Below are 16,386 nucleotides of genomic sequence, written 5' to 3' on the forward strand. Positions count from 1 at the left end.
GTCATTTCTTAATACTATATTACGAAGATGAGAATAAAATCATAAGATAGTACAGGAGTAAAGAGCGCAAATTAAAGTATAGGTAATTAGTAATTACACACAAAAAAACGAAAGTAATGAAAGTGTGAACCATCAAGGAGCATAGCTGATACGAACCTTATCAATTCGAGGGTGTTACAGCGGAAGAAACAACGAAGCAACTGACAATTCGTGGCCTGAATACATTCCTATGCAAGTAAAGGCAGTTCGAAATATCAAAGTGTTTTGTTTATAGCAGTCGCTAGCGACAAGTCCAGTTCATATTGTGACGTAATATATGCGTTTTTGGTAGATGCTATAAATTATGGCTCATGTAATTTTAAAATACGAAATGTAATGTATCGATGGGCTAGGGTTACGGTCTGGGTGTAGTATATAGTAAAAGAAAGCGGGGGGGGGGGGGACAGAAATATTAACATGAATCAATGGACTAGTGTTTGAATATAGTAATAGTAAAAGAAGAAGTAATAAAGTAACTCAATAGGTTAAGGTTAGGGTACAGTGAATAGGTTTATTAAAAAAGAAAAGAAAAAAGGAATGGTGTTCTATTGTCTATGGGATGGTGTGAGGGTTTGGGTTAGGGTGTATTAAATAGTTTAAAGAAATGTAGACTGATAATCTATTATATCAATGGGTTAGGGTTAGGATTTGGGTTAGGGTATAGTATGTATATAGTTTAAGCAACAAAATAATAACATTATATCTAAGTATCAAAGTGAAAGTGGAGATTTGCGAAGTTAAATTTAATGTTATATAATAACAGGATCTCAATTCGAATAATACAATCCAAAAACTGTACAGACAAGGTTGTGATCGAACGTCGTGATCCGGATTGATCACAGTGTTGAGCTGCCGAAGGCGGCGAAACAGAAATTAAACTACGCATTTTAAGGCGCAGCATATGATTTCTGTAGTGGATCCATTTGGAATTCTTGTGGTCAAATATAGTAAAACAGAATTTGGTTAGGTAAGAATCCCAATGCTTTACGACTAGATCTCGTCCCCGTAGGCCGTCATTGGTGGGGATTGACCCCTCCCACGGAAGTAAATGGATTGTGTGGTTTCGGTTGTTATTATGTAACAAGAAATTTAGTAGTCGAAACGATAGGTATACTTCTAATAAATATATATATGTAACAAAGCAGAGGATAGTAATAATGTATCAAGAATATGACTGAGTCCAAAGCAACTCTACCATAGCATCTCACGTCGTCAGGGGTGGTAAAGATGTAGGTAGGGCGTATTAGCCTCTCCTTTTCTGTAGCAAATACCGGTAATGCTTACGACCCGAAGGAGTAGTTGCCATTTTTTTGTTTTGGAGTCATTTCTTAATACTATATTACGAAGATGAGAATAAAATCATAAGATAGTACAGGAGTAAAGAGCGCAAATTAAAGTATAGGTAATTAGTAATTACACACAAAAAAACGAAAGTAATGAAAGTGTGAACCATCAAGGAGCATAGCTGATACGAACCTTATCAATTCGAGGGTGTTACAGCGGAAGAAACAACGAAGCAACTGACAATTCGTGGCCTGAATACATTCCTATGCAAGTAAAGGCAGTTCGAAATATCAAAGTGTTTTGTTTATAGCAGTCGCTAGCGACAAGTCCAGTTCATATTGTGACGTAATATATGCGTTTTTGGTAGATGCTATAAATTATGGCTCATGTAATTTTAAAATACGAAATGTAATGTATCGATGGGCTAGGGTTACGGTCTGGGTGTAGTATATAGTAAAAGAAAGCGGGGGGGGGGACAGAAATATTAACATGAATCAATGGACTAGTGTTTGAATATAGTAATAGTAAAAGAAGAAGTAATAAAGTAACTCAATAGGTTAAGGTTAGGGTACAGTGAATAGGTTTATTAAAAAAGAAAAGAAAAAAGGAATGGTGTTCTATTGTCTATGGGATGGTGTGAGGGTTTGGGTTAGGGTGTATTAAATAGTTTAAAGAAATGTAGACTGATAATCTATTATATCAATGGGTTAGGGTTAGGATTTGGGTTAGGGTATAGTATGTATATAGTTTAAGCAACAAAATAATAACATTATATCTAAGTATCAAAGTGAAAGTGGAGATTTGCGAAGTTAAATTTAATGTTATATAATAACAGGATCTCAATTCGAATAATACAATCCAAAAACTGTACAGACAAGGTTGTGATCGAACGTCGTGATCCGGATTGATCACAGTGTTGAGCTGCCGAAGGCGGCGAAACAGAAATTAAACTACGCATTTTAAGGCGCAGCATATGATTTCTGTAGTGGATCCATTTGGAATTCTTGTGGTCAAATATAGTAAAACAGAATTTGGTTAGGTAAGAATCCCAATGCTTTACGACTAGATCTCGTCCCCGTAGGCCGTCATTGGTGGGGATTGACCCCTCCCACGGAAGTAAATGGATTGTGTGGTTTCGGTTGTTATTATGTAACAAGAAATTTAGTAGTCGAAACGATAGGTATACTTCTAATAAATATATATATGTAACAAAGCAGAGGATAGTAATAATGTATCAAGAATATGACTGAGTCCAAAGCAACTCTACCATAGCATCTCACGTCGTCAGGGGTGGTAAAGATGTAGGTAGGGCGTATTAGCCTCTCCTTTTCTGTAGCAAATACCGGTAATGCTTACGACCCGAAGGAGTAGTTGCCATTTTTTTGTTTTGGAGTCATTTCTTAATACTATATTACGAAGATGAGAATAAAATCATAAGATAGTACAGGAGTAAAGAGCGCAAATTAAAGTATAGGTAATTAGTAATTACACACAAAAAAACGAAAGTAATGAAAGTGTGAACCATCAAGGAGCATAGCTGATACGAACCTTATCAATTCGAGGGTGTTACAGCGGAAGAAACAACGAAGCAACTGACAATTCGTGGCCTGAATACATTCCTATGCAAGTAAAGGCAGTTCGAAATATCAAAGTGTTTTGTTTATAGCAGTCGCTAGCGACAAGTCCAGTTCATATTGTGACGTAATATATGCGTTTTTGGTAGATGCTATAAATTATGGCTCATGTAATTTTAAAATACGAAATGTAATGTATCGATGGGCTAGGGTTACGGTCTGGGTGTAGTATATAGTAAAAGAAAGCGGGGGGGGGGGGGGACAGAAATATTAACATGAATCAATGGACTAGTGTTTGAATATAGTAATAGTAAAAGAAGAAGTAATAAAGTAACTCAATAGGTTAAGGTTAGGGTACAGTGAATAGGTTTATTAAAAAAGAAAAGAAAAAAGGAATGGTGTTCTATTGTCTATGGGATGGTGTGAGGGTTTGGGTTAGGGTGTATTAAATAGTTTAAAGAAATGTAGACTGATAATCTATTATATCAATGGGTTAGGGTTAGGATTTGGGTTAGGGTATAGTATGTATATAGTTTAAGCAACAAAATAATAACATTATATCTAAGTATCAAAGTGAAAGTGGAGATTTGCGAAGTTAAATTTAATGTTATATAATAACAGGATCTCAATTCGAATAATACAATCCAAAAACTGTACAGACAAGGTTGTGATCGAACGTCGTGATCCGGATTGATCACAGTGTTGAGCTGCCGAAGGCGGCGAAACAGAAATTAAACTACGCATTTTAAGGCGCAGCATATGATTTCTGTAGTGGATCCATTTGGAATTCTTGTGGTCAAATATAGTAAAACAGAATTTGGTTAGGTAAGAATCCCAATGCTTTACGACTAGATCTCGTCCCCGTAGGCCGTCATTGGTGGGGATTGACCCCTCCCACGGAAGTAAATGGATTGTGTGGTTTCGGTTGTTATTATGTAACAAGAAATTTAGTAGTCGAAACGATAGGTATACTTCTAATAAATATATATATGTAACAAAGCAGAGGATAGTAATAATGTATCAAGAATATGACTGAGTCCAAAGCAACTCTACCATAGCATCTCACGTCGTCAGGGGTGGTAAAGATGTAGGTAGGGCGTATTAGCCTCTCCTTTTCTGTAGCAAATACCGGTAATGCTTACGACCCGAAGGAGTAGTTGCCATTTTTTTGTTTTGGAGTCATTTCTTAATACTATATTACGAAGATGAGAATAAAATCATAAGATAGTACAGGAGTAAAGAGCGCAAATTAAAGTATAGGTAATTAGTAATTACACACAAAAAAACGAAAGTAATGAAAGTGTGAACCATCAAGGAGCATAGCTGATACGAACCTTATCAATTCGAGGGTGTTACAGCGGAAGAAACAACGAAGCAACTGACAATTCGTGGCCTGAATACATTCCTATGCAAGTAAAGGCAGTTCGAAATATCAAAGTGTTTTGTTTATAGCAGTCGCTAGCGACAAGTCCAGTTCATATTGTGACGTAATATATGCGTTTTTGGTAGATGCTATAAATTATGGCTCATGTAATTTTAAAATACGAAATGTAATGTATCGATGGGCTAGGGTTACGGTCTGGGTGTAGTATATAGTAAAAGAAAGCGGGGGGGGGGGACAGAAATATTAACATGAATCAATGGACTAGTGTTTGAATATAGTAATAGTAAAAGAAGAAGTAATAAAGTAACTCAATAGGTTAAGGTTAGGGTACAGTGAATAGGTTTATTAAAAAAGAAAAGAAAAAAGGAATGGTGTTCTATTGTCTATGGGATGGTGTGAGGGTTTGGGTTAGGGTGTATTAAATAGTTTAAAGAAATGTAGACTGATAATCTATTATATCAATGGGTTAGGGTTAGGATTTGGGTTAGGGTATAGTATGTATATAGTTTAAGCAACAAAATAATAACATTATATCTAAGTATCAAAGTGAAAGTGGAGATTTGCGAAGTTAAATTTAATGTTATATAATAACAGGATCTCAATTCGAATAATACAATCCAAAAACTGTACAGACAAGGTTGTGATCGAACGTCGTGATCCGGATTGATCACAGTGTTGAGCTGCCGAAGGCGGCGAAACAGAAATTAAACTACGCATTTTAAGGCGCAGCATATGATTTCTGTAGTGGATCCATTTGGAATTCTTGTGGTCAAATATAGTAAAACAGAATTTGGTTAGGTAAGAATCCCAATGCTTTACGACTAGATCTCGTCCCCGTAGGCCGTCATTGGTGGGGATTGACCCCTCCCACGGAAGTAAATGGATTGTGTGGTTTCGGTTGTTATTATGTAACAAGAAATTTAGTAGTCGAAACGATAGGTATACTTCTAATAAATATATATATGTAACAAAGCAGAGGATAGTAATAATGTATCAAGAATATGACTGAGTCCAAAGCAACTCTACCATAGCATCTCACGTCGTCAGGGGTGGTAAAGATGTAGGTAGGGCGTATTAGCCTCTCCTTTTCTGTAGCAAATACCGGTAATGCTTACGACCCGAAGGAGTAGTTGCCATTTTTTTGTTTTGGAGTCATTTCTTAATACTATATTACGAAGATGAGAATAAAATCATAAGATAGTACAGGAGTAAAGAGCGCAAATTAAAGTATAGGTAATTAGTAATTACACACAAAAAAACGAAAGTAATGAAAGTGTGAACCATCAAGGAGCATAGCTGATACGAACCTTATCAATTCGAGGGTGTTACAGCGGAAGAAACAACGAAGCAACTGACAATTCGTGGCCTGAATACATTCCTATGCAAGTAAAGGCAGTTCGAAATATCAAAGTGTTTTGTTTATAGCAGTCGCTAGCGACAAGTCCAGTTCATATTGTGACGTAATATATGCGTTTTTGGTAGATGCTATAAATTATGGCTCATGTAATTTTAAAATACGAAATGTAATGTATCGATGGGCTAGGGTTACGGTCTGGGTGTAGTATATAGTAAAAGAAAGCGGGGGGGGGGGGGACAGAAATATTAACATGAATCAATGGACTAGTGTTTGAATATAGTAATAGTAAAAGAAGAAGTAATAAGGGGGCGATAGAGGGCGATGACGCGTCAAAACGGCTGACCTCGAGCCGACAATTTGACCTTCTTTTTATTTAGTCAACCCGCCGGTGATTACAGTTTGTATGCCCAATTTTTGGTACACAATATTTGCGGGGCGATGATCGGTGTTGACCTTGAAAAGGGGGCGATGGGTCGAAAAAGGTTGGGAACCACTGGTCTGCAGCTTTAAGGCCGGATTCTAGATTCCAGCTTCACTCCAATCTTAACAAATCCTATGGATGATGACTTATGGAAATGAATGCGTGGAAATAGCAGCATGTACGAAATCTTGCTCACGACCTGAAGTGCAAATCATTCAGGCGGTACTTCCTGGTATGTAATGCGGCCCTTACAACCGTTCTAGATGGTGAAAATGAGTTTCATACACCTGTTCATTTTGATCAAGTTTCCAATAGTAGCATCAAAATGATAATGGTAAATTATGATTAAAAATTCGATACCCATGTTCGAATTCAGATAAAATTCAAATTCGGGTATAATGTTGAAGTTCTCTTTTGGTCAACCAATAATCGGAATCCATGCTCATGGTGGATGGCAGCCCTGCTTTTCAAAAGGGGGATTGGCCATATTGAATTAAGCAAGAGGTATCAATGACTGCATCCAGTTTTATTTCCGTGATTCCATGAGTTGCCACATACCAGGTAGCAATATTTCTTCAATTTTGATGTTCGAAATATGCACTCAATGGGGATGATATACTCACCGCTTAGCCAGTCAGTTCACCTATTCGGCCATTGATATATCACTTTCCCAGATGTGTATACTGGGGAAAAGGTCACCGCATAGCTGAAAACACATTCCCAGGGTTTTGGTCCTCGAAAGGATGCAGAGCAGCAACGTATGGCACGGATGGCACGGATGGCACGGATGGCAACCGCACAGATTGCGAATGTAATCACTTAACCAACTTCGCAATTTTAATGGATACCGTCGGCGTTGTGGTAAGTATGATGGCGGCTGTGAATAATGCAGACTGATGTCAAGCGCGTCGTAGGTTGGAAATCGCATTTAGAATGCAGAGTGATTTTGCCAAAATAGCCCCATGGGTTATCTCCAAATCAAGAGCCAGTTTGAAAAAACACTAAGGTCGTATTCGGAATCATTTCCATTCATAACCCTTAAATCCAGCCTTACGTTGTCTGCCTAAAAATATGTGTCGACCAGTTTAATAGTATAGCTAACACAGTGTGTAACTGATGAATGGAAATGAAACTTGGAATGAATGAATGAATGTGGCGATTCTCCAGCGACAAATATTAGAATATATTCAGACGATGTCCAGTAGCCTAGTCATCGTTGGTACTCAAATAAAAGTATAGAAGTAACGATTTGCAAGACTTTTCGAAACTGCTTCAAGTAGAAGTATAAAAAGTATGTCCGAAAATTTCCCACGTACGTATTTCGAAAAAGTAGACGTAGTGAGTGCGTTGCATACGTTTCAGCAGTTATTTCATTGGTTCCCAACGTGAGCGAAATCTCCCTCTGGTGGGTCTTTTTGAGAAACAAGGTGCCGAAAATTCCAAACGGGGACACTGGTGAGCGATAGGGGGCGAAAACTCAACGCAAAGTGGACGCGGACTCCGTTTTTCGGAGCACCCAGTCGGAAAAAGACCTTTTCATAGTCAATGCACGAGCGATGAGAGTCAAGTGAATAAATTACCCGTTTATATGCCGTATTTTTCGGATCCGTAAATATGAGGGGCAAGGATTTGTGTCGAGCTTGACAAGGGGGCGATGAGTTGAAAATGTTGAAAATCACTGATCTTAATCGCAGCTGGCTTATCTCCAAATTCCAGCGTGTTTTTTCGTGGTTGACGCGAAATTACTAATGAATAGGGCGATCTTTTTTTACCTAAAAACCCTAATTCAACCTAAAAAAATAAATTTGTCCTCATGTATGTAAATTAGGTGTTTTCACACATAATGTCAGAATTGTACTACTTTTATGGTTGGAACTGTCTGTCCTTGACTTAAAAACTGGCCCATTCTACATGGAAAACTTGCCAAAACCAATGCTCACACAGTCTTGTTTCAGTTAGGATATTGCGGTGGGTTAAGTATGACACCAGGTTCACCTATTTGTTTTGTGTGACCGTTTATGATTCACAATCAGGAGACAATGTGCTGACTACAACGGTAGTCCTACAAAGTAGGCTACGCTACAAGTTGAAAGTAGTATACCTGCCGCATGATCGCTGAAACGCTAGACATTGATATGCCCAATAGCCAGGTGCCGTAATAACTAGAGCCGAGTACTCCAGTGCCCACAGCTTGAGCCGCACTCAGCGAATGTCACCCGCCGAGGAATATAATGATTTCCGTGTCAAATACTCATTTGGAACCGTGTTCGCCTCATAAAATGGCATATTCTTTTAGTCTCGTTCAGTACATATAAACTAGTGGTGTCAAACATACGGCCCGTGGGCCACATCCGGCCCGCCAGATGATTTTATCCGGCCCGCGAAGCAATTCTGAGTAAATTCAAATATGAGTGTAGTATCTAGCACATTGCTAAAAAATGATGAGATTTTTAGTAAGAAATATTTCAAATAATTATTCCTTCACGAGAGAGAGAGAGAGAGAGAGAGAGAGAAAGAGAGAGATGATATTCTTTTTCGCCTGCACCATCGAGATTCTTCAAGATTCTTCGAGATCCTACAAGAGAGCACGTGTCGAGGATGTTTATTGCTTATAGGCCACATTATAACCACCCGACTACGGTGTTGTGGTTTCTAGTTACCATAAGACGCATGTCACTGACATTGACAGCCAATTCTGAGAAGGCAAGACAGTGCTAATTCATTTGACCTACCAAAAACTAGCTATTCACAGCACAGAAGCGAAATGGCAACGTGAAACCCTGATAGGTTAAATGGAAAATAGGATAGAGGTCTCCGGCCTCAAGAGAAAACCGAATCGTGATATATTAATATGAAGCAAATGCCTACGTCCTCGTTTACAATTAAATCATTTGCATTCCTGGCAACGCATACGCAGGGTTGATGTCAATATATTACTAAAACAAAGGAAGCATGGAGATTTAACAAGTTATATCATCGTTGAAGCCACTGTCTTATTGCTTTATAACTGTATTCAGTCTCCCAATCAGCGAATAAAGGTGCAGCTAGAGTAGAACACCTAGGATCCGTACTATGATGTGATATACTATTATGTATAAAGGCTGGTTAATGAAGTATTCAAAAGAAAAATACGAGCATGGATATTGAGGTATTTTGGGATTGAGGAATTTTGGTGTGTACTGCGAGCGATCTGAAGAGTTGAATCCGGCCCGCAACGTCAGTTGAGTTTGACACCGCTGGGAAGCGATTCCAATATATCTGGAAACGACAACTTACCGCTTTACCGCGACATTTGGAGCTTTGCAGACAAATATAGAGTTGGACCAATATTATCGTGACATCAAACCGTTAATTTTGGCTATGGCATCGAAGAGCGTGGACCTGCAAACAACCAAAGACACAACAGAAGATCAATCATAGCGCGACTAAAAATAAGTGATGCAACTATTACGCACATTAAGCGATAGGCTAGTGCGATAGCGAACAAAATTTATACCCTTCATGACGTAGACGTAGACGTTAAGAATCACTAGCGTAACCGATGCCGTTGCAAGCTGGAGATAAGCAGTTGGAGGGGTTCCTTGCTTGAAGCGCTAGATGTGACAGAATTAGAAATGTTTGGCACGCCAGTTGGTTATACTTTGACATTTTAGTATGCTGCTACGAATGGTTGCCGTTCCCTGGCAGATCTCGTCCCCGTAGGCCGTCATTGGTGGGGATTGACCCCTCCCACGGAAGTAAATGGATTGTGTGGTTTCGGTTGTTATTATGTAACAAGAAATTTAGTAGTCGAAACGATAGGTATACTTCTAATAAATATATATATGTAACAAAGCAGAGGATAGTAATAATGTATCAAGAATATGACTGAGTCCAAAGCAACTCTACCATAGCATCTCACGTCGTCAGGGGTGGTAAAGATGTAGGTAGGGCGTATTAGCCTCTCCTTTTCTGTAGCAAATACCGGTAATGCTTACGACCCGAAGGAGTAGTTGCCATTTTTTTGTTTTGGAGTCATTTCTTAATACTATATTACGAAGATGAGAATAAAATCATAAGATAGTACAGGAGTAAAGAGCGCAAATTAAAGTATAGGTAATTAGTAATTACACACAAAAAAACGAAAGTAATGAAAGTGTGAACCATCAAGGAGCATAGCTGATACGAACCTTATCAATTCGAGGGTGTTACAGCGGAAGAAACAACGAAGCAACTGACAATTCGTGGCCTGAATACATTCCTATGCAAGTAAAGGCAGTTCGAAATATCAAAGTGTTTTGTTTATAGCAGTCGCTAGCGACAAGTCCAGTTCATATTGTGACGTAATATATGCGTTTTTGGTAGATGCTATAAATTATGGCTCATGTAATTTTAAAATACGAAATGTAATGTATCGATGGGCTAGGGTTACGGTCTGGGTGTAGTATATAGTAAAAGAAAGCGGGGGGGGGGGGGGGGACAGAAATATTAACATGAATCAATGGACTAGTGTTTGAATATAGTAATAGTAAAAGAAGAAGTAATAAAGTAACTCAATAGGTTAAGGTTAGGGTACAGTGAATAGGTTTATTAAAAAAGAAAAGAAAAAAGGAATGGTGTTCTATTGTCTATGGGATGGTGTGAGGGTTTGGGTTAGGGTGTATTAAATAGTTTAAAGAAATGTAGACTGATAATCTATTATATCAATGGGTTAGGGTTAGGATTTGGGTTAGGGTATAGTATGTATATAGTTTAAGCAACAAAATAATAACATTATATCTAAGTATCAAAGTGAAAGTGGAGATTTGCGAAGTTAAATTTAATGTTATATAATAACAGGATCTCAATTCGAATAATACAATCCAAAAACTGTACAGACAAGGTTGTGATCGAACGTCGTGATCCGGATTGATCACAGTGTTGAGCTGCCGAAGGCGGCGAAACAGAAATTAAACTACGCATTTTAAGGCGCAGCATATGATTTCTGTAGTGGATCCATTTGGAATTCTTGTGGTCAAATATAGTAAAACAGAATTTGGTTAGGTAAGAATCCCAATGCTTTACGACTAGATCTCGTCCCCGTAGGCCGTCATTGGTGGGGATTGACCCCTCCCACGGAAGTAAATGGATTGTGTGGTTTCGGTTGTTATTATGTAACAAGAAATTTAGTAGTCGAGTCATGACTCGACTCGAGTCAGACTCGAGTCACGATTTTCGGATGACTCGACTCGACTCGAGTCATTTTCTCAAAATACGGAAATGACTCGACTCGACTCGAGTCAGTCTGTGTATTGACTCGACTTGGACTCGAGTCATTGCGCATGACTCGAAGCAAGTCATTGACTCGAGATTCAGACGGCGAAGACCGACATTTCATTGTAATTTCGAAGCCAACACACTATTGGGATTTCGTTTGTTGGTACTGGTGCTTGAAAATGCGACCGGAAACTGCTAAAAGTGAGGAAAACTATTATATTGTAAATGCGAACCATTCAATATCACCAAACAGAGTTTAGAAAGTGGGTCTAGGAAGACTTTAACTGGAAACTGAGCAGTCAACACAATGACTTGGACTCGGACTCGAGTCATAATACCATGACTCGGAATCGATCGTCTGTTCGCAGACTTGGACTCGGACTTGACTCGGTGGGAATTGAAAATGACTTGACTTGACTCGAGTCAAAAATATAAAAGTGAGATTGACTTGTGGTTCGGAGCCTAGTGACTTGGTTACAGCCCTGCATAGGACATGTAATTTTAGCTAAAGGCCACAGATGACATTGCATGTTTTTAATTGGTGAATTCAGTAACGTCTTCACCAAATAGGAGAAATGCATTGGATATACGTGCTCACCGCAAACAGTAAAATATTGTAGAGTCACTATGTACGTTTCCGTGCCCACTTAAACTCATACTTACTTGACGACGCGGTCTATCGTGCTCACGAATGCGGTGCCGCCAGCCTGGCGGCCTATCCATTCCACTATTCCACTCAGGATAAAGGCTGACTCCGGCGATTGCCCCAAATGGGGGTAAGTCGGTCGTAGAATTTTTGATAGTGGGGTCTGCGTTCGCGCTCACCCTTTATTCCTCAAATTGCTGCAAAACCTATTCAAGTTTGGCTGATGGAGTATGGAGAGTCAAATTGAAACTTTCCATGTTATTCTTCTATTTCAGCCAAGTGACGCAGATAACTTGGCTCTCACGTTGATTACGAAGATCGGATGTAGCATCTCAATCGCCTGTCTGTTGGTATCCGCAACCCTTTTCACTTTGATCGAGGGACTGAAATCGGTTCGGACTTCGATCCATCGAAATTTATGCGTCACCTTCGCGCTTGCGCAGTTCGTGTTTCTAGTCGGTATCGACAGAACGACAAACAGGGTAAGTACACACATGCACTGTTGTCCCAACGTGAATCATTTGTTTCTGTTCCAATATCCAGTATTTGTCGATTGCAAACGCCCCTACTTAATCCCAAACAGGTCTGATCACCAGGGATGGTGCGAACTCCTAAACGATTTTGTTAGACGCCTTTACATTGAACATTTAAGGCATATCGCGACCCCGGTGCATATCGCCTGCAAAATGGAAGAACAAAAACATCGTTTCGTCGATTACATACAGCGCAGAGTTATTTATCAAAAGGTTTCTTCGACAATGCACATCAGAACTTTACAATTCTAGAGGTAAATAGTAGGGATGGTGTGAACGTGAGGTTCACGTTTACGTTCTCTGAGCGAAGCTCAGAAATTTAGAGGTTCACGTTCACAAACGAACCTTGATAGGTTCTGCACTGTGAACGTTTTTCGTATATTACAATTTTCACTTCATTAGAACATCTTTGGTTGAAATTTATTGCATTTCAACTACGGGACACTCTATGCATGGCGCTGGCAGCATAAAAAATCAACAATAAACGAGCATGCACCTTGACAATCTGTAAAATTTTACTCGCATTGTTGTAAAAGTTTGCTCGAAATATCCAGTTTTCTTTTTGTGAATATTTAGTAACTCTCTGCTCTGAGCTTGACCCGCAATCACACAACATCAAGAACGAAATTATTCAATTATGGCGCAAAAATATTGCACACACTACGAATCTCATATATTAGTGCTACTAATACGTCACGAATTTTCAACTGTGACGTAACAGTTGATCGACTTGTATCGCTCTTCGGTCGAAAAAGGTTCCCAACCCCTGATCCATGGAGACATTTGCTGACCATTTCAGATGGAATGCGTCTTGTACAACAGCGAACGATGTGACCGCCTTTTCGTATGTATCTTCTTTGTGCACAAATATAGATGTTAAATATTGGATTTCCCACACATATTTCTATTGTGCATAACGCCCCATTTTAGTTTCATCGCCCTAAATCACGCCCGCTATCACCCTCTTCGAAGTCGCTAACGTCACCAGGCGGCACAGGTGCTCACTTTAGAAGCTATTGCTTCACCACATGCACCGGCATACGTTCCAAGCTTCTAAATAAATTTAAAAGTTGATGCTTCATTTTTGTCATTATTGGAAAAGCTTCTAACTTCTGGCGCTTGAAAACCACTGATTTAGCTATATTCTCCATGTCGCCTGTAGATGCCAATACAATTTCAAACGTAACTGATGCCAGTATTTTTTATCACATTATGCACTCATGTATTGTATACATTTACAGCTGTTTAAGAGGAACACAACAAATTGTATCACGTCACACTTTCCATTTGGCTCAAGGCAATTTCACGGTCATTTTTGACCGACTTGCCGAGCATCAAATTTGCTAAAACAGGTATCAATCGAAAGCTGACGCAGTACCGCTTGCGGAAATATAAATTTTATTTCGCTCGTGGTCATGGAACCCCCACAATCAGCAGAACCCCCACAATTATTCATTGTAGAGGAAATTGGCAGTGTGACGCAACAATGCTGTCTGGCGAAATGAGAGAGTGAGATCAGCTGACGTCGCGGCAATGACCTCACCCTCGTCATTAATGTGAATTGTCGAAAATGTTTGCTCGCAAATGTATGTAGACCCGAACAGAACACTTTCTCAGGTGGTGAAACTTGGATTCATTCTGCGACGCATAAAATATGTCAATACTTTCAGGGTAGAAACTCTCTGCGGGCCGTGTGTTGCCCGCCCCTGGTATTATATACATCGTCGCTAATCTGCAGAGGTACAGCTCAACCATAGTAAAATAATATATTATAAGGTGCAATATCCGAAAGCATGCTGTCACATCTAAAATATACCAATAAATAATATACACCAATCGCATTCAAGATATAACAATAAGTGGAGATAAATTAATTACACTAATCACATGCAAAAACCAGTCATGGGAAAAATGACATTATTGCACGGATACACCTCGTATACATTGTAATAAAATCTAGTCAACTGTTTGGTCACAATGACACCAGCTTTTGCCGCTTCTCTTTGCCGAACAGACCAGTAGCGATACGCATTTCTGATGTCCAGTGTAGGCCTACATATCGGCATATGCGGTAACGACATGTCAAGCGCATTACCTTGAGACCTATTTGTGGTGACAAGCTCCATATAGGTCATTTATCAATTTAAGCCGAAATTTGGAGGCCATTGCATTTACCTCTCACATTTTCAAAAATGACACGGGCGTTGTGTACGTAAGATAACTCCGGCAGATAAGAAAATACTTTGGCTAATTTCCGCATCTGGCCGAATCCGTCAATGAACTGAGTAATGTCCTCGATTACTTTGGGACATGACACCTCCACCGATTGTCTTGCTGATCCACGTCTTTTTAAGGCTGCTGCACACTGGCTCTCGCGACACGACAAAACGAGAGAATCGCGCCTGTCTGTGACAAAACCATGCACACCGCGTCGCCAGACTACGCAACAAAGCGTCGGCGAGCGGGCTGCGCAACTTTGTCGCGAGTTGCGGGCTCAGTCGCAGTAGAAAATAAGAGCGCGCTCTTATTTCGACGGTGCTGTTGCAATCATTTCTTAGCGTTCAACTTCCCAATTTAACATACTCGTGTACCAGATTCGTGATTTGTCTTGGTATTGACTCAGGGCGCTGTATGATATCCAACAAGCCCAGAAAAAGAATGATTCAACCTCAAGTTGATAACTTAAAGATCGATGAACGAAAGGAAGATATATTTGATAATTAAATTACTTTATATTCACAATACACGATGAATAACAGAGAACATGACCGCTAGCTCGCCAATGCCACCGACATGCTTGACATTACGAAAACGGAAGTACCGGTAGGCCAAGAAGAGTAGACCTATATATCATAAAGATATCTGATTGATGGGCTATGCCAGGGCGTTTAAACGATTAGGCTCCTTCTTGTTTATATTCTTTGTATCTTGGGTACTGTATATTGTGCATCTGCGTCTTGATGGGAAATAATAAAATGAGTTTTCGAATTTGAGAATATCTTAGTGGCATTATGGTGTATTCCTTATGAAAATCCGGAGCATCAGCAAAATGCTGTCAGTACACATAGAAGACACATATGTGTAGGAAGTATCTTGATGTGTTTACTAACCAAGAACCTTTACTGCTACGAAATCATTAAGCTGGTACATAACAGATAGGCCTACGTTACGAGTGTACGACTCGGTGTCCCAGTGTTCAGCAACTCGACAGTTCACCTCTGAATTGTGAATCGTAGACATGACAAACTGACAAACTCGACAGTTCACCTCTGAATTGTGAATCGTAGACATGACAAACTGACCGATCGTCACACCAGGCTTAAAACACAATATAGCTTCGTAGGTGTACAACCGCCAGTTATATCACCTCTTTGCATTTCGGAGACCTGTTTTATATCCTTTGGATGTCCTTGCGAAACCCCTCAAGCGATGACCGCACCGTGCCACAAGCACACACATCTTTTCCTTCAATACCTTCAAAAGGACCGGACTAGTGTAATAATTATCCATATAGATGTGTTTCCCCTCATGAAGGACATTTTCCATTAGAGCAGGGGTGTCAAGCATACGGCCCGCAGGCCGCATTCGGCCCGCCAGACGAATTCATCCGTCGCACGAAGCAATTTCGAGGAAATGAAAAAAATACGCGTATTTATCCAGCTCGTCGCTTGCAATGGAATATAAGCTTACGGCTCAACGGTCTAAGCCAGACGGACAATTTATTTGGTGTCTGTGTATCGCTACGGGAGTCTGCTAACGGGTTTCTATACTTGCTTCCGATATTATCCCATTAACACCAATCTCACGGATTCGGTTTTTATGATACAGATACAATAAACATATGAAATTAGGATTGACTCCGTACCGTACGCCTGCTAGATTTTGTTACATCAGACAACTATATCAATTACAT

The 16,386-nt window shown here is 39.6% G+C and overlaps 1 pseudogene; it reads left to right on the forward strand.

Moving 5' to 3' along the window:
* The first annotated feature begins 11,949 nt into the window (after positions 1-11,949).
* LOC145459799 (U1 spliceosomal RNA) lies at positions 11,950-12,124 on the forward strand (annotated as a pseudogene).
* Positions 12,125-16,386: the final 4,262 nt, after the last annotated feature.

Source organism: Botryllus schlosseri, unplaced genomic scaffold, assembly GCF_051294905.1.
Source record: "Botryllus schlosseri isolate E-star unplaced genomic scaffold, Bs_hap1 Bs17a, whole genome shotgun sequence".
In the NCBI taxonomy this organism is placed as follows: Eukaryota; Metazoa; Chordata; class Ascidiacea; order Stolidobranchia; family Styelidae; genus Botryllus; species Botryllus schlosseri.